Source organism: Heptranchias perlo, chromosome 28 (assembly GCF_035084215.1).
Source record: "Heptranchias perlo isolate sHepPer1 chromosome 28, sHepPer1.hap1, whole genome shotgun sequence".
Taxonomy (NCBI): domain Eukaryota; kingdom Metazoa; phylum Chordata; class Chondrichthyes; order Hexanchiformes; family Hexanchidae; genus Heptranchias; species Heptranchias perlo.
In genome coordinates this window covers 28,414,467-28,436,121 of record NC_090352.1, presented here as the reverse complement: position 1 = coordinate 28,436,121, position 21,655 = coordinate 28,414,467, and the positions used below count along the sequence as shown (strand labels likewise).

General features: G+C 41.3%; 1 long non-coding RNA gene across 3 annotated transcripts in view; it reads left to right on the top strand.

Moving 5' to 3' along the window:
* The window catches only part of LOC137344973 (uncharacterized), a 56,445-nt gene that overhangs the window by 1,973 nt on the left and 32,817 nt on the right, over positions 1–21,655 (top strand). For 2 of the 3 annotated variants that reach the window (XR_010968514.1, XR_010968515.1), the window contains exon 1: positions 2,119–2,294. The exons of the other annotated variant lie outside the window; for it this stretch is intronic. This is a non-coding gene — a long non-coding RNA (uncharacterized lncRNA). Of the gene's footprint in view, positions 1–2,118; positions 2,295–21,655 lie in introns of those variants that run through there. 3 annotated transcript variants of the gene reach the window in all.

Below are 21,655 nucleotides of genomic sequence, written 5' to 3'. Positions count from 1 at the left end.
TAGGTTTACTAGAATGATACCCGGACTTCAAGGGTTAAGTTACAAGGAGAGATTACACAAATTGGGGTTGTATTCTCTAGAGTTTAGAAGGTTAAGGGGTGATCTGATCGAAGTTTATAAGATAATAAGGGGAACAGATAGGGTGGATAGAGAGAAACTATTTCTGCTGGTTGGGGATTCCAGGAGCATGGGGCACAGTCTAAAAATTAGAGCCAGACCTTTCAGGAGCGAGATTAGAAAACATTTCTACACACAAAGGGTGGTAGAAGTTTGGAACTCTCTTCCGCAAACGGCAATTGATACTAGCTCAATTGCTAAATTTAAATCTGAGATAGATAGCTTTTTGGCAACCAAAGGTATTATGGGATATGGGGCAAAGACAGGTACATGGAGTTAGATCACAGATCAGCCATGATCTTATCAAATGGCGGAGCAGGCATGAGGGGCTGAATGGCCTACTCCTGTTCCTATATTCCTATGCTACTTTTAAAAAGAGTTAATCCCTAAACCACATCTCTATGTTTCTGTTTATCTTTCATTTTACATAAATCGGCTTGTAGTAGGTACAGCACATGGAGTGCAGACCAAACTAGTTGCATGTTTGAATTCCTTACATTTTGTTTAAATTCATTACATTAAAAAAACCCAAAGGAACAGGCAATAAGGCAAAAATAGAAGTGATAAATTGCATCACATTTTTCCATTAGGTTGCGATTTCCTTCAAGTGTTCAAATTAAAATCACACAATTGCCTTTTGACAAGTGCACAAAGTTGAAAACTGGTGAGATGGCTTAATCCAAGAAGGGTACAATTTATTTCAATCTACAGGAAATATTGGTTAATGTTGAGTATATCAGCAGATACCATGGTGTGAAAAACGGCTTGATGCAGGCACAGTAAATCCTGCTAATAATAGCTACTTGTGATAAATTGCCTTCATATCCAAACTAACATTCATTGGCTGAAGCACACTAATTCAGACACCCTGTTTTAATTTTAATCTACATCTCCCAGCCTTACTGTCCTGTAAATTTCTCAAAAAGAAAAAGCGTTTTCCATGATCTCAGGACGTCCCAAAGTGCTTTACAGCCAATTATGCACTTTTGAAGTGTAGTCACTGTCGTAATGTAGGAAATGCGACAGCCAAATTGCGCACAGCAAGATCCCACAAACAGCAATGAGATAATGACCAGGTAATCTGTTTTTTTAGTAATGTTGGTTGAGGGATAAATATTGGCCAGGACACTGGGAGAACCCCTTGCTCTTCAAAATTGGGATCTTTTACGTCCACCTGAGAAGGCAGATGGGCCCTGGTTTAACTTCTCTTCCGAAAGACGGCACCTCCGACAGTGCAGCACTCCCTCAGTACTACACTGAAGTGTCAGCCTGAATTACACGCTCAAGTCTCTGGAGTAGGGCTTGAAGCCAGAAGCTAGTGACGCAGGCGAGAGTGAGCCATGGCTGATATCCCCCCTGAAATTGGCCACTGAGAGCTATGTGAGTGTGATCCAGGACTGACCCCTCTTTAAATGGGCACTGAGCGATATGAGAGGGTGTCTCAGGACTAACTCATTGAGGTCTTTTTCTCCACTCCTCCCTGGAAAAGTATCTACTTGTCACTCTTATTCCAAAGTAGCTAGAATAAGGATCTTATCCTGGGGGAACTGAGCTACAATCCAGAGGCCTAGCATTCTGTGGTACAGAGGAGTAAAGTCCCAACCCTAATTGCACTGCAGGTTAATAAGGTTCCAGATTCTATACTTCATTAATTTACATTAGTTTAGGACATTTTTTTCTTGGTCATTTACACAATTGAAAAACATGGTCCTAAAGTTGCCAGATGTGTAAGGTGAGCCAGCACCTAAATGGTTAGTAGATGGTTTGACATATCAAAAACAACAAAAATAAATGCAATGAGAAAAAGGACTTGTCGAACATCTATTCTGGTTTAGAATCAACCCTGTAGTTTCCTTTTCAATATGAATATGATTTGAAATGGCGAATCATTGAGCACTGCGTGGGTGTATTTTTCACCTCACCTCATTATCTTGCACACATCATGGAAATATTTACGACAAAAGATGGTTTGACTGTTTACGCTAAATACCATCTAATGGGTCAGAGCATCCACAGAACCGTTCTCAAGACTGCTCAGTTTAACTGTACAACAAGTGTCAACATTAATTACTGATAGAAGTGAAGGAAATAAGATTTTTTAACTGATTCAAATATGGGATGTAATCAAGAAATGCTATATGATGGAATTGTTTGCTTACAGAGTATACTACTGAAAGGTAAGATTTCAGTTTATGGATGATAAATTGCTTGTATGACTTTTAAAGGATAATAATGTATGGAGTGAATTACCTCTAACATTGCGCATATAGGTATTCTATATGTGCACAGTACTAGAAAAGCAACATTCTGGAATATTGACAGCTGGTTATTGTGTGTAAGGATTTTGCATTTTGTTTTTAAGGGACATGAGTTAGATGACTGGTTTTATTTTGTGAATGATGCTGAGCATGTTGGAGTATCAATGAGCAGTGGCATGGAGAGATGGGATAGGGATTTGCATCTGCCATTCCCCCTATTACCCCCTCCAAGCCCACACACACATACCGAGTCCACGTACTCAACCATGCTATCATGGGAAGTGTTGTGAAATACCAGGCACCTCCTCACAGAAAGGGAAGGAGAGGAACAGAGAAAGATCCACACAGGCTGCCAGTCCTAGTGACCTGTTTTAGAACAGTGCAGGGGACGCCTGGGAGTAGCTTGGCCACCCACAAGGTCAGCCTCAGGCTGAATGATGGGGGGAAGAAAAGGAAATACAAATATCACCAGAGATAAAATAAGTTCAGAATGCTGGAAATGTGAATGTGATTTAAACAGTAGTTAGCAGCAGTATATAAGTACATTGCTGCCTAATTTCTTTCCAACATCAATCTATTTTATAGTGAAATATTTAACCCTTTCAGAGTGGTCCAGAGTGACAAAGCACTGCTCTATCTATCAACAGAAATAAAAGCATTTTTTATATAAAGAACTCATTTGGATTCCTGAATTGTACAAAACTTCACATTCAATTAATGATTCATTTTTTGAACGTTATGGAGCAATAGGTTATTTCTAGTTAATACTGCACATTATCTCATCTGATACATATGGTAAGTTCCAGGAATTGTTTTAGCATCGAAATGTGTCATGTACTGATGAAGATGTAATGATTGATCAATTTGAGTGTGAGAATTGGGAGGTGTTGTCTTAATATCAGTAACTGCTGTATCAATCCTGCAATTAGGCAGCCTGTTAGATACAGACTGGATAGGTCACTCATTCAGAAATATTAGAGTCTGTAATCCAATAATGAGCTGCTGAAAGTATCATGTATCATAGTAGGTACAGCACAGGAGGAGGCCATTTGGCCCATCGTGCCTGTGCCAGCTCTTTGAAAGAGCTATGCAGTTAGTCCCATTCCCCTGCTCTTTCCCCATAGCCCTGCATATCTTTTCCCTTCAAGTATTTATCCAATTCCCTTTTGAAAGTTACTATTGAATCTGTTTCCACCACCCTTTCAGGCAGTGCATTCCAGATCATTATAACTCGCTGCATAAAAAAATGTTTCCTCATGTCACCTCTGGCTCTTTTGCCGATCACCTTAAATCTGTATCCTCTGGTTACCGACCCTTCTACCACTGGAAATAGTTTCTCTTTATTTAACCTATCAAAACCGTTCATGATTTTGAACCCCTCTATCAAATCTCCCCTTAACCTTCTCTATTATAAGGAGAACAACCCCAGCTTCTCCAATCTCTCCACATAACTGAAGTCCCTCATCCCTGGTACCATGCCAGTAAATCTCACCTGTACTCTCTATAAGGCCTTGACATCCTTCCTAAAGTGTGATGCCCAGAATTAAACACAATACTCCAGCTGAGGCCTAACCAGTGTTTTATAAAGGTTTAGTATAACTTCCTTGCTTTTGTACTTTATGCCTCTATGAATAAAGCCCAGGATCCCATATGCTTTTTTAACAGCCTTCTCAACTTGTCCTGCCACCTTCAAAGATTTGTGTATGTGCACCCTCAGGTCTCTCTGTTCCTCCACCCCCTTTAAAATTGTACCATTTACTTTATATTGCCTCTCTTCATTCTTCCTAGCAAAATGTATCACTTCACACTTCTCTGTGTTAAACTTCATCTGCCTTGTGTCTGCCCATTTCACCAGTCTGTCTATGTTCACCGAGTTTCGTGTTATCTGCAAACTTTGAAATTATACCCAAGTTGTGAAGTTGTTTAAAACCATAACAGATATAATTGGGTTTTCCTTTATGATTTGATGCTGGATGATTAGGACACTAAAAATAACATAATGTACAACAACACTGGAGGCCCAACTTCATTAACTTTACAATACATTCTACAGTGACTATCTAATAGTAGAAACTGTTGGGAAAAGAGAACATTTTAGTTACTTTAGTAAAGTTTCCATTAAGAAAAGGAAAACTAACTCCAATCTTCAGATTATTGTTACAATACCACTAATCGTAGTTTGCTATTTCTTGGCTTGGAGGAAGTAATAGGAGGAATGGCAGACACAAATCCCAATCCCTATGCCACTGGGCGTTGGTATTCCAACAGGCTCAGTATCATTCACAAAATAAGACCAGTCATCTAACTCGTGTACCTTCAAAACAAAATGCGAAATACCCACTGTAAGTAATATTAATTACTTTAGATGCTGGGGGTTACTAATGGGCTTGTGTTGTAGAAAATGCCTAAAAACTTTACACTCAAGGATTTTGTAGCAGCTGGGAATCCTATCCAGGGAGTAGCTTTACTAGCTCCCTTTAGCTGAAAGTGTCAAGCCCAGTTCGTACCACCATTATTGAATGGAGGCTAATGCAGCATTTCCGCATTCAAACCAAAAACTGTACGCGGTTGTGGATACTTTAAACAGATTATTCCAAGAACGATGGCAATCAATATTTTTACTTTGAAGAATATTTCTGCTTCATGAATTCCGCTTCGAAACTTAAGAAATGCTGTTTTGAATATATTGATAAAAAAATGTGGATAAGTATTTGAATATTGCAAAGGATATTCAATAATGTGCAGTACTGTACCTCCAATCTGTATTGTTTATAGTTGAACACTGTCTTCTATTAGGTAAACGGCTGCTGACTAGGCCACTGCCTTACTAACTTACCCCTTTTATACGGGTGCCAGGGGCAACAGAGGCTGAGCTTATCCAAACAACGTGAACTTTGGTGTGGAATCTCATTAACATAAACCCCTCCTTCGCGAGTAGGCTGGCTCAAGCCAGAACCATGACCGAACTTTGTCCTTTATTTTTCCTGATGCAACCCCCGTTCACAGATGACTGGGTTATCTTCCGTCAGCAGAGACCAACAAATTTGGATCAATATTCTCTCGATTTGAGAGCTTGCTGACTAAAACATTTTGGGCCCACATTCAGAGGTTACCATTGTTCACGTTGTTTTCTGCCCATCCTACACGTTCCTTGGAAGTGTGCAAGTGTGTGTATCTACTTTTTATGCCAATTAGGAAACACTAGCAGCTATGTGGCTTATTCACAGCTTTTCAACCACCGTCTGGATGTCTTACCTTGAAAGCTTGGCCTGTTAGAAAAAAAACGACGGCAACAATTATAGATGTTGTGTGTCCAATTTGACCATCGCAGACAGACAGTGAGGAAGGGGCAATTATATTCCTTTCTTGTTCTTCTCTAAGCCGTGTGGCTGATTTTCCCAGTTTGCACTGCCGACAGGGAGCCTTGCCTGCAGGCTACACAGAGCATGGAGTCATGGGCGTGCTGTCCTTGATTTGTTCAAAAATAGCGGGCAATGTGCCCACAATATCCTAATTTGTATGTCTGGTGGGCAAGACTCCCGCCAACAATGTAAACTCAGAAAATTACTTCAATGTCAAGTCATTACTCGAGTAATAGATTCTCTACAAAACTCACATTAGGATATGATATTCAGGGTGCTGTAGATATCTTTTCAGGTTCAGTGGTGTCAGTCGCTCCCATAAGCAAATCTCATATCCCTTATGTTCCGGAGTTGACTCGCACTGCCCAATATATATTTATACGATAACCCAGGGGTTGCAATGTGTCCCCTTTGACTGGTGAACTGGATACTGTTAACTCATACATGCTCCTGCATGCACTTTTCCGATTTGTGATAGGCAGAACTCATGAACACTTTGGTGAGACAAAGTCCATTGCAAATCAAGAAGTTGGTTTCTTTTACAAAATACTCGTGACTGAACAAAAGTAGCAATTCTTAAACTTATAAGCGCTTCCCGTAACAACACAAAACAATAAAACATGCTACGCTATCCTCAATAGCCAACGGAATCTTTGCTTTTTGCTTTATTTCTAGCTAGAAAACTCAACCTACTGTATGTTAAATTCCAGCTCAGGCCGCGACCTGCCTTCCCTCAGTCTTTGTTACATAAAAACATAGAAAATAGGAGCAAGAGTAGGCCATTCGGCCCTTCGGGCCCGCTCCGCCATTCAAAATGATCATGGCTGATCGTCTAACTCAGTACCCCACTGTTCACGCTTTTCCCCCATATCCCTTGATCCCTTTAGCATTAAGAAATATATCCATCCCCTTCTTGAATACATCTAATGACTTGGCCTCCACTGCCTTCGGTGGTAGGGAATTCCACAGGTTCACCACCCTCTGAGTGAAGAAATTGTTAGACTTGACTGGGATAAGCAGACTAGCTCATGTCAGAAAGGTAATGAATTTCTTGTGTGTTCAGGACAGCTTTCTGCAACAATATGTCCTAGAACCAGCAAGGGGCAGGCCATATTAGATTTAAGAATGAGTAATGAGCCAGATTTAGTTAACAGCCTAATGGTGTGTGAACATTTATCTAATGGTGATCATAATATGATCGAGTTCAACATTGTGTTTGAAAGGGAGAAACCCGTAACAGCTCCTAAGATTCTAAATTTAGGTAAGTCCGATTTCAACAGGATGAGACAGAGACTGTCCACAGTAAACTGGGCAAATCTCTTAATGGGTAAAACGACAGAAGATCAGTGGGAGGTGTTCAAAACAGAATTTAACGTGATACAGAACCAGTTTATACCCCTAAAGGGCAAGAGCTCTTCTTGCCAAAAAAAAAGCCATGGACAACAGAAGAGGTAAAGGACAACATTAAACTAAAAGAAAAATGCAAAAAAATAGCACAGATCCTGGCGACTGGGAGAGATAAAAGAACAGCAAAGGGGGACAAAACAGATAGTAAGAGCTACAAAAAGGAAGTATGAAAAGAAACTTACAAGGGATATCAAAATCAACACAAAAAATTTTACAATTATACTAGGAAAAAGAGGGTGGTCAAGAGCAATGTGGGCCCCTTAAAAACTGATAATGGTGATATTGTAAATGAAAATAAGGAAATGGCAGACATGTTAAATAATTACTTTGCGTCATTATTTATAGTTGAGGAAGAGGATAGCATGCTGGACACCCCAAGGAAACTAATTTTGAATCAGGAACAGGGATTCGCCATAATTAACATAAGTAAATTAACAGTAATGAAGAAAATAATGGCACTAAAGAGTGACAAATCCCCAGGACCAGATGGTTTCCATCCCAGGGTTTTAAAGGGAGTAGGTGAGAACATTGCAGATGCCCTAACTATAATCTTCCAAAGTTCTCTCGATTCAGGAACTATTCCTTTAGATTGGAAAATTTACTCCGCTATTTAAGAAAGGTGAGAGAGGAAAACCAGGGAATTATAGACCAGTTAGCCTAACATCTGTTGTCAGGAAATTAATAGAGTCTATAGTTAAGGATGGAATGACTGAACACCTTGAAAATTTTCAGCTGATCAGAGACAGCCAGCATGGATTTGTAAAAAGTAGGTCACACCTGACGAACCTGATTGAATTTTTTGAAGAGGTGACGGAAGTAGTGGACAGGGGAGTATCTATGGATGTTGTTTACATGGACTTCCAGAAGGCATTCAATAAAATTCCTCATAAGAGACTGTTAGCTAAAGTTGAATCTCATGGAATTGAGGGCAAATTATTGACCTGGTTTGGAAATACGCTGTGCGGCAGGAGACACAGAGTAGGGATAATGGGCAGCTACTCAAATTGGCAGGATGTCCCACAGGGATCTGTGTTGGGGCCTCAATTATTAACTGAATTTATTAATGACTTAGATGATAGGATAGAGAGCCACATATCTAAGTTTGCCAATGACACAAAGATAGGCAGCATTGTAAGCAGTGTTGATGGAAGCATTAAATTATGGAGATATTAATAGATTAGGTGAATAGGCAAAATTGTGGCAAATGGAGTTCAATGTAAGCAGATGTGAGGTCATCCACTTTGGACCTAAAAAGGATAGATCAGAGTACTTTCTAAATGGTGAAAAGCTCGAAACAGTGGAGCTCCAAAGAGACTTAGGAGTCCATGTACTTAGATCATTACAATGTCATGGACAGGTACAGAAAATAATCAAAAAGGCTAATGGAATGCCAGCCTTTATATCTAGAGGATAAGAATACAAGGGGGTAGAAGTTATGCTACAGCTCTACAAAGCCCTGATTAGACCACACCTGGAGTATCGTGTTCAGTTCTGGGCACCACACATTAGGAAGGATATATTGGCCTTGGAGGGGGTGCAGCGTAGATTTACTAGATTGATACCTGGACTCCAAGGGTTAAATTATGAGGTGAGATTACACAGACTAGGGTTGTATTCCCTGGAATTTAGCAGATTAAGGGATGATTTGATTGAAGTTTTCAAGATATTATGGGGAACTGATAGGGTAGATAGAGAGAAACTATTTCCACTGGTTGGAGAGTCTCGGACTAGGGGACATAGCCTAAAAATTAGAACCAGGACTTTCAGGAGTGAAGTTAGGAAACACTTCTTCATGCAAAGGGTGGTAGAAGTTTGGAACTCTCTTCCACAAATGGCAATTGATGCTATCTCAATTGTTAATTTTAAATCTGAGATTGATAGATTTTTGTTAACCAAAGGTACTAAGATATATGGAATTAGGTCACAGATCAGCCATGATCTCATTGAATGGTGGAACAGGCTCAAGGGGCTAAATGGCGTACTCCTGTTCCTATTACTGTCTCAACATAAGTTTTTCTCTCCTTTTTGATTGTCCTGACCCCAAAATATGGAATCTCACCAAATTACCCTGGCAACTATGCTGAACTGAGTCATCTCACCAGAATAGGTGTGAACAATCACTGAAATATCCAAACTAACTTTCACTGTCTGAAGCAAGCTGATTCAGACTCTCTGTCTGAATCTTAATTTATATCTCTCGGCCCTACTGACCTGTAAATTTAACCCCCTGAGAGCTAAGTTTAACTCAATAGTAGCATTTTTAACATGTATTATACCAAAGTTCCTTTGTGGTGGTGTAGTCAGAAATCCTGAATTGTGACATATGGCTTATAGCAAATATTGGGTTAGTTAATGAAATGAAAATAGACTTCAGCCTATCAGCACTAATACTTCCCATGTCAGAATCTACCATCTAATGGTAATGGCAATTCCATGAGATTTTCAAGTAGGAGAAAGTTAAGATAATGGAACAGCTACACTGAACTAGATGAGAAAAGGTACCTAAGGATTACTGACCCAGGCTCTAAGCAAATATTGATTTGGTTCAAGATTCAGATTTTTCTAAACTAAACCGGCCACAAGTAACAATGTTTGCTGAGTCATGCCTACAAATATGGCAGACTTGTAATCACCAAGGCAAATATCATTTTTGTGGCTTCTAGTCAATGATGGATATAAAAGCCACTACAAGATTACATACAGCACCTCACTGTCACACTAGAGCATCATGTGTAAGATGTAAATGGACCCACTGGATACAATTTTTTTTTGCAAGGACATAATTTTTTTTAATACCTCCTGTAAATCATGATAGCAGAGAACTTTGTCTGGATTCTGAAAACGGTGTTGCTACATATGGGCCATGGTTTTGGTCACCAGAATTTATCCCCGTCTATCACCACAATGTTGGCTGCCATTTTTAGTGTGCGGCCAAAGCTTCTCTCCAGCAAGACACACAGCAACAAAGTAGGAGGCTTTTGTTAAAAGAATAATATGTGCTGATCTTTTTGTGGCTGATCCTCGAACTATTGGGAACACAGTGCCCTCTTTTATTTGGAGAGGCAATGGTTAGAGTCCAATATCACCAGAACAGCTACAAGTGCCTCTCCCCCAAAGCAGGGCCCCACTAATAAAGAGCAGGCAGCCCATCCAAACTAAAAATTGGGTTTTCAACAAAGACCATGGCTGCCCACTAAACTGTTAAATTATCAAATGAAAAATGGGCCAAGATCTGAAGTACTTCATATCTCTGACCTAATTAACTGATTGTGAGGGCAAGATTTAAACAGCAATTTGATTACTTTTTGCCAATTAAACAACTGACATCCTGCGGGTCACACTGATCACAGAAGGCTTCATGTGAACTAGTGGATACCACATGGTTTACTCCATTATCACCCAGCAACTGGCAGAACAGGCTCGAGAGGCTGAATGGCCTGCTTCTGTTCCTATGTTTTTGCGTTCCTACTACCAGTGATCAAAATGTGAGCCAGCAATAGGAGAGATCCCGAAAGCCGTGTCAAGATAAGGACGTGACCGTCCAGTCTGATTCATTTTCTAAGCCTAAAATATGTATAATTGAGTCCTTAGATATACGCAGCTGAAATTTAAACAAGAAAATGAGCCGGCAGGTGTGTCAATTTGTTTCAGTTTCATCTTACCAGGAAATTCAGATTCACTTGGTTTTCTGCCCTGGTTTCACACTCATCCCTAATGGCACTTGACTAGACTCACTCTATTGCACCTTGGAGAACTTACTGAAAGCATTCTGTGGCAAGGGTCATGTAATGGAGAGGATATGCATTAAGAAGCTATTGACTATGGAAAATGTTTGACTCGTAACTTGACCACAAAGACCACAAGTCACAACCCACCAGCGATGAAGTGCTGCTCTGGTAACAAGCTGAATATTTTCCATCAAGAGTAGTTCCCCCAATGCATGTTCTAGTTGTACCATGAAACTTCTCACAAATACCTGTTCTTTAACCTCATTTCTCAATTTTTAGACTTTTAAAAAAAAAATCAGGGCTCACTTATGCAGAGCTGAAAATTACAAACAGCACTCAGAAACTGGGTAAACCCAAAAAGCAAGAAACTGCAGGTGCTCAACCTTTGCTGCAGTCCTTCCAGTTATATTTTATAGAGCTTGTTCACCAACTGTGCTGCATTTCCATGGTTCATTGTTTCTCTGTTAATGAGGGACCATTAACAATGTAGGTTGTACTGAGAGTATCCTGATAGTAGTGCTGGAGTGGGGGAGATGTATAAATACGGAGATCAAGGAAACATGTGGCAAAAATAAAATGGTTATAATGGATTTCCAGAAAGCATTTGATAAGGTTCAAAATAGAGAGTGCACAGAATTGGAGGTAACTTTGGTGATATAGGTCAGTAATTGGTTGGGATGTAGGAGACAGATAGGGATAAAGGGTTCATTCTCTGATTGGCAGGGTATGACAAGGAGTCTTCCCCAGGGATTTGTGCTGGAGCCTCAGCTTTTCACCACATATATTACTGACTTGGATGAAGGAATAGAGAGTTGTATATCCAAGTTTGCAGATGATGCTAAGTTAGGAGGCACAGAAAGTTATGTGGATGCGATCAGCAAGTTGCAAAAAGATTATAGACAGACTAAGTGAGTGGGCAAAACTATAATCAGTTACTGATTTGAAGCTATAAAAATTTTTTTTTAAATTGAAAATTAGGTAAGTGTCATGTGAAGGAAAGTATGTACATTCTGCATTTTGAAAGCTGAGGTAGTCTTTCTCCAAGGGTAATGATAACACAACGACAGCCACAGGGAAACATTCTAACAATGTACATAACAGAACTTGGACAGCCCCTAGTCTGGAAATGCCCCTGCGATAGTACAACCCCTTTTCACCGCCACCAACCCTAAAGTTGTCCTTCTGTGGACGTAAAGCAAAAGTTGAGAAGTAAGAGTCTGGAAGTACAACAATGCCCCTCGTTAACAGGAACAAAAGAAAGTACTCAACTGGGAAAGCCAATCAAGCTCATTTCCTCCACAGCCCATGTACAATCAGCCCTATCATTGACTTTGCCTAACCTATGCTCAATCTTCTGAGAAAGCCAGGTCGACTTCTGTAAACTTTCTTCTGTTATTGTTGACTAGAAAAAAATTAAGCACCGAGTGGTTTTAAAAAGAGATCAATTGCTAGAGTTAATAGACCATTAGTCGTCACACCCACCTCATCTGACACGAACAAGGTTGTTTTTCAGCTTGTCTGTTCTGCGAGCTCTCATCCTCTCTAGTCTTCACCAACCTTTTTCTAAGCTTTGTAATCATTTGCCTTCTCAACTTCTGCTACGTTTAAGCTGCTTTTCCAATGACATCTGTCAATGCAGGATTTCATCCTTATTTTCTCCCTTCCTTTGTTGCCCTTTGACTGATGACCTGAAAGACGGTACCTCTAATCAGAGTGGCTACTTGCTGGGGACTGGAGAATGTGCCCTGAAATGGAAGGTCTCCTTCTTGTAGCAGCAACCAGTTTGTTTTTACAGTTTAAGAAAAGTCTGAACTTGTCTTTATAAAGCATCCCATCACCTCTTCTCTGTTTAGACCCAGGGCCTGCTGAGACAATTGATAGTTCTCCCTCTGCCTGGAGATAGATCTCTGTATCCCTCTGCTCCCTTGAATTCTATCCATTTTTGTTTTCTTTCTGATCTCCAAGACCAGCTACATATTTGCTGTCAATTTATTTTTCCACAAATCATCAACTATAAATGAGAAGTAGTCACTTATTGAGTTAGGTTTAGTTTAGATCTCCCATTGCTTCCCTCTACATCCAATGTCTTCCTTTATCTCTCCCTTCCTAAAAACGGTGACTTTGAAAGGATTAAATAATGCTTTTATTGTAACAACGGTGAGAAATTTCATACAGGTCTGTTCGTTATGAATATCGCACGGCATGACTTCAACCCCAAAGAGATGAGAACTGTTCGGGCTTATTAAACTCCAGATCTTATTCGATAGCTTTTCGTTATCTAGTGAACACTGGTGGAGCTCTGAGTTGTCCTGGTGAGCTCTTCAGATGTGTATATGCTGCCCACTAGCGGGGAAACCAAGTCACAGCCAATTACCTGGTATTTGATTTGATTTGGCAAAGTTTAGAAATCTCACACTGAATGTTCCTGACAAGCACTCTTTAAATATATTTGTGATCATAACATACTCTACTTTAGTGGATCAAATCTTTGACATTTCAGGGAAAATATTGGTTATGCTATGTCTTAACATATGTATGAAGCAGGATGACCCTTAACACTCTCATCATGATGTGGAGATGCCGGTGATGGACTGGGGTTGACAATTGTAAACAATTTTACAACACCAAGTTATAGTCCAGCAATTTTATTTTAAATTCACAAGCTTTCGGAGGCTTCATTTTCAACAACGTTCACCTGAGGAAGGAGGAAGCCTCCGAAAGCTTGTGAATTTAAAATAAAATTGCTGGACTATAACTTGGTGTTGTAAAATTGTTTACAACTCTCATCATGGACACTGCAGGCTGCACATAACAAAATCCAACTCGATTTGCAGTTTCTCCTATAGAAGTCCACAAGATTTGTTCCAAATTCAGTTATTGGTGCGAACAGATCCTTACAGTATTTTTTTCTCTTTTAAACAGAACACCTTTTACAATTATATAAGTTTACAAGTTTAGAACATGCTGCAAAATCTGATAGCTATGTTGCACCTTCAATCTTTAATGCCCTTTAACTATAGATAGTGACCTTTAAAAGTTTGTACTAAAATGACAACTGCTAAATATGGAGGGTGATTTGTAAACTGGATGTCACTGGATTTAAAACCCGACGGGGATTTCAGTGTTGCACACTGCCTGACCTCAGTTTGTGCAGTCAGAAATTTAATTTTATTAAGAATATAAATCAAAAGTACCTCACAGTTAAATGCTAATTAAAAGCTGGCCCAGGAGCAGGAGTGTGCAATAACAGCAACGCCAACCTTCACTTATATAGCAGTGTAGCAAAATGTCCCAACAACTTCACAAATGAGATCAGACACCAAGCAGGAGTTAGGAGAAGAGTTAGATGATAGGACCAAAAGCACAGTGTGCCCAGATATACACACACACAGCAGAGGTCATGATACATCGATCGGGAGTGGGAACCCTGGCTGACCTTGCTCTGCCTAACCCGGGAGTGCTGTGGTTAATTTTACCACCTCTACTGCTGCCTCAGCTGAGAACAGCTCGCTCAGCAGGGACTGGGGACTGGGACTTCCCTGGTCTGTATGGCTCAAACATTAGGACAGATGACCAAAGCCTTGGTCAATAGGGTAGGTTTTAAGCAGTGTCTTAAAGGAGGAGAGAGAAGTAGAGAGGCAAATAGGTTTGGGGAGGGAATTCCAGAACTTAGGGCCTAGACGGCTGAAGGCATGGCCATCGATGGTGGGGCGAAGGAAGTGGGGGATGTACAAGAGACCAGAGATGGAGGAGCGCAGAGTTCTTGGAGAGTTGTAGGGTTGAAGAAGGTTACAGAGATAGTGGGGTGGGGGGGAGGGGGGAGGGGGTGAACCATGGAGGGATTTGAACACGAGGAAAAGAATTTTAAATTTGAGACATTGGTGGATCAGGAGATAATGTAGGTCAGTGAGCACAGGGGTGGTGGGCGAATGGGCCTTGGTGTGATTTAACCTGGGCTGGTGCCTCAGTTAATTACTGTGGGAGCGCTGCATTGTTTCATCTTAACTGAGGCTCCGTCTGCCTGCTGAGGTGGATGTGAAAGATCTGTGGCACTATTTGAAGAAGAGCAGGGAGTTCTCCTGGTGCTCTGGCCAACATTTATCCCTCAATCAGTGCCATCAGCAACAGATTATCTGGCCATTCCTTCATACGCTGTTCATGGGACTTTGCTGTGTGCAAACTGACTGCATGAAAATTGCTTACATAACACAGTGATTGCACTTCAAGAAGTAATTCATTGTTAGTAAAGTGCTTTGAAACATCCTGAGGGCTGGATATAAATGCAAGGGCCCTGAAATCCAGCGGAGGTTGTCCCGTTTTTTAATCGTAACTCTGGCGGGAGACCGGCAATAACCCCCCAAAAAATGACTGGAACCCAGTTACCCTGGAGTTATGATGGGAAACTGGGACAACCCCAAGGAATTTCAGGACCTAGTTCTTTCCTTCAAGTCTTGGTATGGGGCTCAAATCAACCTTCAGACTGAGAGGTGAGAATGGCCCTAAGCTCTGGAATTCCTTTCCTAAACCTTTCCGCCTCTCTACTTCTCTCTCCTCCTTTAAGAAACTCCTTAAAACTACCTCTTCGACCAAGCTTTTGGTCACCTGTCCTAATGTCTCCTTCTTTGGCTCAGTGTCAATTTTTTTGTCTGATTACACTCTTGTGAAGCACCTTGGGATGTTTTACTACACTAAAGGCACTATATAAATGCAAGTTGTTGTTGATAAAAATATCTGTATTTACCATTTCCCTTTAATTACTACTGTTCACAGAATTGAGGGCATACTGAGACCTGCATTAAAATCCAACTTTAACTGATGGGACTAGTTTCCTCTCTGCAACAATTATCAGAATCCTTTGATTTTTTTTTTATTCGTTCATGGGATGTGGACGTCATTGGCAAGGCCAGCAATTATTGCCCATCCCTAATTGCCCTTGAGAAGGTGGTGGTGAGCCGCCTTCTTGAACCGCTGCAGTCCGTGTGATGAAGGTTCTCCCACAGTGCTGTTAGGAAGGGAGTTCCAGGATTTTGACCCAGCGACGATGAAGGAACGGCGATATATTTTCAAGTCGGGATGGTGTGTGACTTGGAGGGGAATGTGCAGGTGGTGCTGTTCCCATGTGCCTGCTGCTCTTGTCCTTCTAGGTGGTAGAGGTCGCGAGTTTGGGAGGTGCTGTTGAAGAAGCCTTGGCAAGTTGCTGCAGTGCATCCAGTGGATGGTACACACTGCAGCCACAGTGTGCCGGTGGTGAAGGGAGTGAACATTTAGGGTGGTGGATGGGGTGCCAATTAAGCGGGCTGCTTTGTCCTGGATGGTGTCGAGCTTCTTGAGTGTTGTTGGAGCTGCACTCATCCACTCCTGACTTGTGCCTTGTAGATGGAGCGAGTTTGGAGTGTTTCAGTTGATTAAGGATGTGATTCCATAATAAAAAAACTATATATATACACAGTAGTAGTGTTAACTTAGATGGGGATCAGATAATGCACTAAGGACGTAGATGAAAGAGGTCAGTCTTAGACTGCATTTAAACCATAGATACCAGTTTCAGACCAGTATCAATGGATTGTGATGTTCAGATGACAAACTGATGCTATGCTGCCAATGTTGCCTACTTAACAACAGTGACTATACTTCTAAAAGTAACTCATTGGGTGTTAAGCACTTTGGGACGTCCCGAGGACATGAAAGGCATTAAATAAATGCAAGTTCTTTCTAAGGTTAGTGTCAAAGGAACTCCTGTGTCTGTCGATGCATGAGCTCCCCTCCCAGATTGCTGTTGAGAGAAGGCTGGAGATCTCGCCCTCTCCGAGCATTAAATAATTGGATAGTAAGTTTATCAGGACCAGTGGATCAACTTGGCACTTTTAGATACAACTATGCTCCAAGCCGGAGTTATACTGCTCCAGGTGCATCCTCAATCTGATAGGAGATGGCCTCCTGGAGGGAGTCACGTACTGCTTTGATTTCAATGCACTTAGGGTTCAGATGAGGACCTAATTCCTGGGTTATGCTGCCACTTTTGCATCACTTCACATTGATACGAAAGTAGCAGTATAACTGCAGCCTCATTCACTTAATCCGGGGCTGCCCAATGGTCCATTGCTTTTTGATTACCTGCAGTTGCAAGTTTAGCAATTGAGGGGGACCCATCTGCGATATACATCCCTGAGCACATTTGAGAAGGTGGTGGAGGGCCAACTTCTTGAACTGCTGGTAGGAGTTTGATACAATTGGGGGCAGTTCGGAGTCAACCACATTGGTGAGACTGGAGTCATATTTGGGCCAGACCGAATAAGGGCAACAGATTTCCTTCCCCTAAAGAACATTAATGAACCAGTTCGGTTTTTACGACAATCCAACAGCTTCATGGTCACTTTTACTGATACCGACTTTTTATTTTCCAGATTTTTTAAAAACTGAATTCAAATTCTCAAACTGCCATTAACATGACTCCTATTCTACCATACCCGTCATAATTTATTTCCCACTGGGGAGCCAGGCTTGAAGAGACTGTGGCTCGGAGACAGGACCTCAACACCCCAGTGAGGATTCTCCGACCTGCATGCCTTTCCAGCCCAGCCCCCAATCTGAAAGTAAATTTGCCCTTATATTTGTTCCATCTTTTCAAAAGTGAGAACTTTTTTTGAAACTTAAGAATGTATTTTTCGTGTGTTGCACCAGCCTCCATTAAGAGCCTTTAGAGAAAAGGGGGTAGATTTTGATCCCCTGGGGAGAGGGCAGGAAAGAAAGCCTGCAATGGATTTTCCTTTCTTAATTTGAATGGAAGGAAAATCAGCCGGGCCTGTTCCCACCACACAATCCTCTCTGCCACATATTCCTTTCTGCCCTCTGCCCAGGCCGTGCTTAACACACAGGCGGTAAAGAGCAAAACCTACCCCAAAGTGTAGGGACCCTAGAGTTGGGTGCGGCAGCCCTGGATTGGGGGGGAAGGGTATATCAGCTAGCTTCCTGCACCTAAAAGCTGCATAGATATCCCTTTTGGGAATGTATGGGTGTGAATATCATCGGAGGACAGAAGTGGGCTCAACTCTGATGCTAAATGGTGGGCCAACACACATTGTTAAGGTTCACACAAAAGTAACGGCCACGTGGGTGTGCTACAGAAGAGCTACTGGCTCCTGTGAACTGTAACTCAATGAAGGATTCCTTGGTCTCAGGAGAGGAGGAAGTAGAAAGATTGACCGAGAAATTGGACAGAATTTTTTTAAAAATAATTTTGCAACTATGTCTCTCTCCACCAGGTGGAGTTCTCCACCATGGAGAATGATCTGCAGTGTGAAACTGCGACCATTATCCTGAAAGAGCCCAAAATTAGCTGCGTAGTCATTGATCTGGAGAAGACCAGACCAAAAAAATAAAGAAAAGCCGAAATTCTTGGAAATATTTTTAAAAGTCAAAATAGAAAATGTAACAGTAAACGGTTTGTAACTGTGCAGAGCCATGAGCAAAGTGTCAGCCTTAGCCCAGTGGTAGACTTTTGCCTGTAAGTCAGAAGGTTGTGGGTTCAATCCTCTCTCTAGGGACTTGAGCCCATGATCCAAACTGATACTTTCATGTAGCACCGAGAGAGTCAGAGGTGCCACCTTTTGGATGAGATGTTAAATTGAGGCCTCATCTGCCCTCTCAGGTGGATGTAAAAGATCCCATGGGACTTTTCAAAGAAGAACAGGGGAGTTCTCCTAGTGTCCTGGCCAGTACTTATTCCCCAACACAAAATCGCTAACAAAACAGATTTACCCTATTGCTGTTTGTGGGACCTTGCTGCCACATTTCTGTACATTACAACAGTGACTACCCTTCAAAAGTACTTTATTGGCTGTGAAGCACTTTGGGACACTGAGAAGGGGGCATTATAAATGCAAGTTCTTTCTCTCAATCTTCATTAATTAATTAGCCTCCTGCAGCCAAAATTGGGGTCAGCTTTAGGATTATGGGGCCCACCCACCTAAAACTTTGAAAGGTCAACCAATAACAGCTGTTACTAACCATATAAAATGTCCTTGTAAGCAGCTTGGGACGTTTTACTATGTTAAAGGAACTATATAAACACAAGTTGTTGTCCATAAATAACTTAATTAATATATTACATTCTGGGGTTCAGGTGTATAAGCTGATTTCTTGATCTCTGTGCCTGATCAGACAATATTAACTTAACTGACATAGTCCTCACATATTGCTACTCGGTATCAACCCTTTTCTTCTCCATGTACTTTCTTACAGGAGAACCAAGAAAATGTTGCTTGTAGAGAAACAAATACTTTGTTCCCAAATTAACTCCAAAGAGACACTGACAGCAGTAGTGTCATGGACTCTCTCTAATGACTTGAGGGAGTGAGTTGGGGAGAGTAGATGAACTGCTCCAGTAGACCTTGTACAATTCACACCGTCATCTACTCTCCCCAACTCACTCCCTCGAGTCGTTAGAGAGAGTCCATGACAGTGTAAGTTGTATGCAATTAGTTCTTTCTCATTTATTGCAAACCATTTTATGGATCTGCCCAGCTACATGTGGTCATCAGTGAATGGTTCTAAATGAAGATCTGGCTCCTAGTGTGTTCCATAATTATTCCAAATTGGCCATGGCCGATTTAACAAAAAGCTTACTTTGTTCCAATCTGTCCATTGCACACTCCAGAGCACATGGCTCAGTGATTAATATGGGATCACCACATTATTGGCTGGAGCAATCCGGGCCATCTGCAGCTAAATGTCAGCTTGTCTCAGTTCATGGCACTCTTGCCTCTGAAGGTAATAGGTTTTGTTACATTTTGGGGCTTTTATACAAGATATTTCCCTTGGTTTCACATCACTAGCCACTCCTATAAGTGGACTTCACATCCTTTTAATGTGTCAGCCTTGGCTCAGTGATGGCACTCTCACTCCTGAGTCAAGAGATTGTGGGCTCAAGCCCCACTCCACAGACTAGATGACATATCTAGTTGGCACTTCAGTGTAGTAGAGGGTGTGCTGCATTGTCAGAGGTGCCGTCTTTGGGAAGAAATATTAAATATATTTCTGGTGGATGCCCTCTCAGGTGGATGTAAAAGATCCCATGGGACTATTCAAAGAACAAGGAATCCTGGCCAATATTTATCCCTCAAGCAACATCACTAGGAACATAGGAACAGGAGTAGGCCATTCAGCCCCTCGTGCCTGCTCCGCCATTTGATAAGATCATGGCTGATCTGTGATCTAACTCCATATACCTGCCTTTGGCCCATATCCCTTAATACCTTTGGTTGCCAAAAAGCTATCTATCTCAGATTTAAATTTAGCAATTGATCTAGTATCAATTGCCGTTTGCGGAAGAGAGTTCCAAACTTCTACCACCCTTTGTGTGTAGAAATGTTTTCTAATCTCGTTCCTGAAAGGTCTGGCTCTAATTTTTAGACTGTGCCCCCACTCCTAAAATCCCCAACCAGCGGAAATAGTTTCTCTCTATCCACCCTATCTGTTCCCCTTAATATCTTATAAACTTTGATCAGATCATCCCTTAACCTTCGAAACTCCAGAGAATACAATCCCAATTTGTGTAATCTCTCCTCGTAACTTAACCCTTGAAGTCTGGGTATCATTCTAGTAAACCTACGCTGCACTCCCTCCAAGGCCAATATGTCCTTCCGAAGGTGCGGTGCCCAGAACTGCTCACAGTACTCCAGGTGCGGTCTAACCAGGGTTTTGTATAGCTGCAGCATAACTTCTGCCCCCTTGTACTCTAGTCCTCTAGATATAAAGGCCAGCATTCCATTAGCCTTATTGATTATTTTCTGCACCTGTTCATGACACTTCAATGATCTATGTACCTGAACCCCAAAGTCCCTTTGGACATCCACTGTTTTTAACTTTTTACCATTTAGAAAGTACCCTGTTCTATGCTTTTTTGATCCAAAGTGGATGACCTCACATTTGTCTACATTGAATTCCATTTGCCACAGTTTTGCCCATTCACCTAATCTATCAATATCACTTTGTAATTTTATGTTTTCATCTACACTGCTTACAATGCCACCAATCTTTGTGTCATCAGCAAACTTAGATATGAGTCTTTCTATGCCTTCATCTAAGTCATTAATAAATATTGTGAATAATTGAGGCCCCAAGACAGATCCCTGCGGGACTTCACTAGTCACATCCTGCCAATGTGAGTACCTTCCCATTATCCCTACTCTCTGTCGCCTTTCGCTCAGCCAACTTCCTAACCAAGTCCGTACTTCTCCCTCGATTCCATGGGCTTCTATCTTAGCTAACAGTCTCTTATGTGGGACCTTATCAAATGCCTTCTGGAAGTCCATATAAATAACATCCATTGACATTCCCCTGTCCACTACTTTAGTCACCTCTTCAAAAAATTCAATCAGGTTTGTCAGGCACGACCTACCTTTCACAAATCCATGCTGGCTCTCTCTGATTAACTGAAAATTCTCGAGGTGTTCAGTCACCCTATTCTTAATTATAGACTCCAGCATTTTCCCACAACAGATGTTAGGCTAACTGGTCTATAATTCACTGGTTTCCCTCTCTCACCTTTCTTAAAAAGCAGAGTGATATGTGCAATTTTCCAATCTAAACAGATTAACTGGTCATTTGTTTCATTGCTGTTTGTGGGACCTTGCTGTGTGCAAATTCCCAGCCACATTTCCTGACATTACAACAGTGACTTTCCGACTTCCTTCCTTCCGTAATTCTATTTCTTTCTTTTTGCCCTTGCCCAAGCAATATCTGGGTAGATATTGAACAGTGAGCCCTTGTCACTGTACTGCAA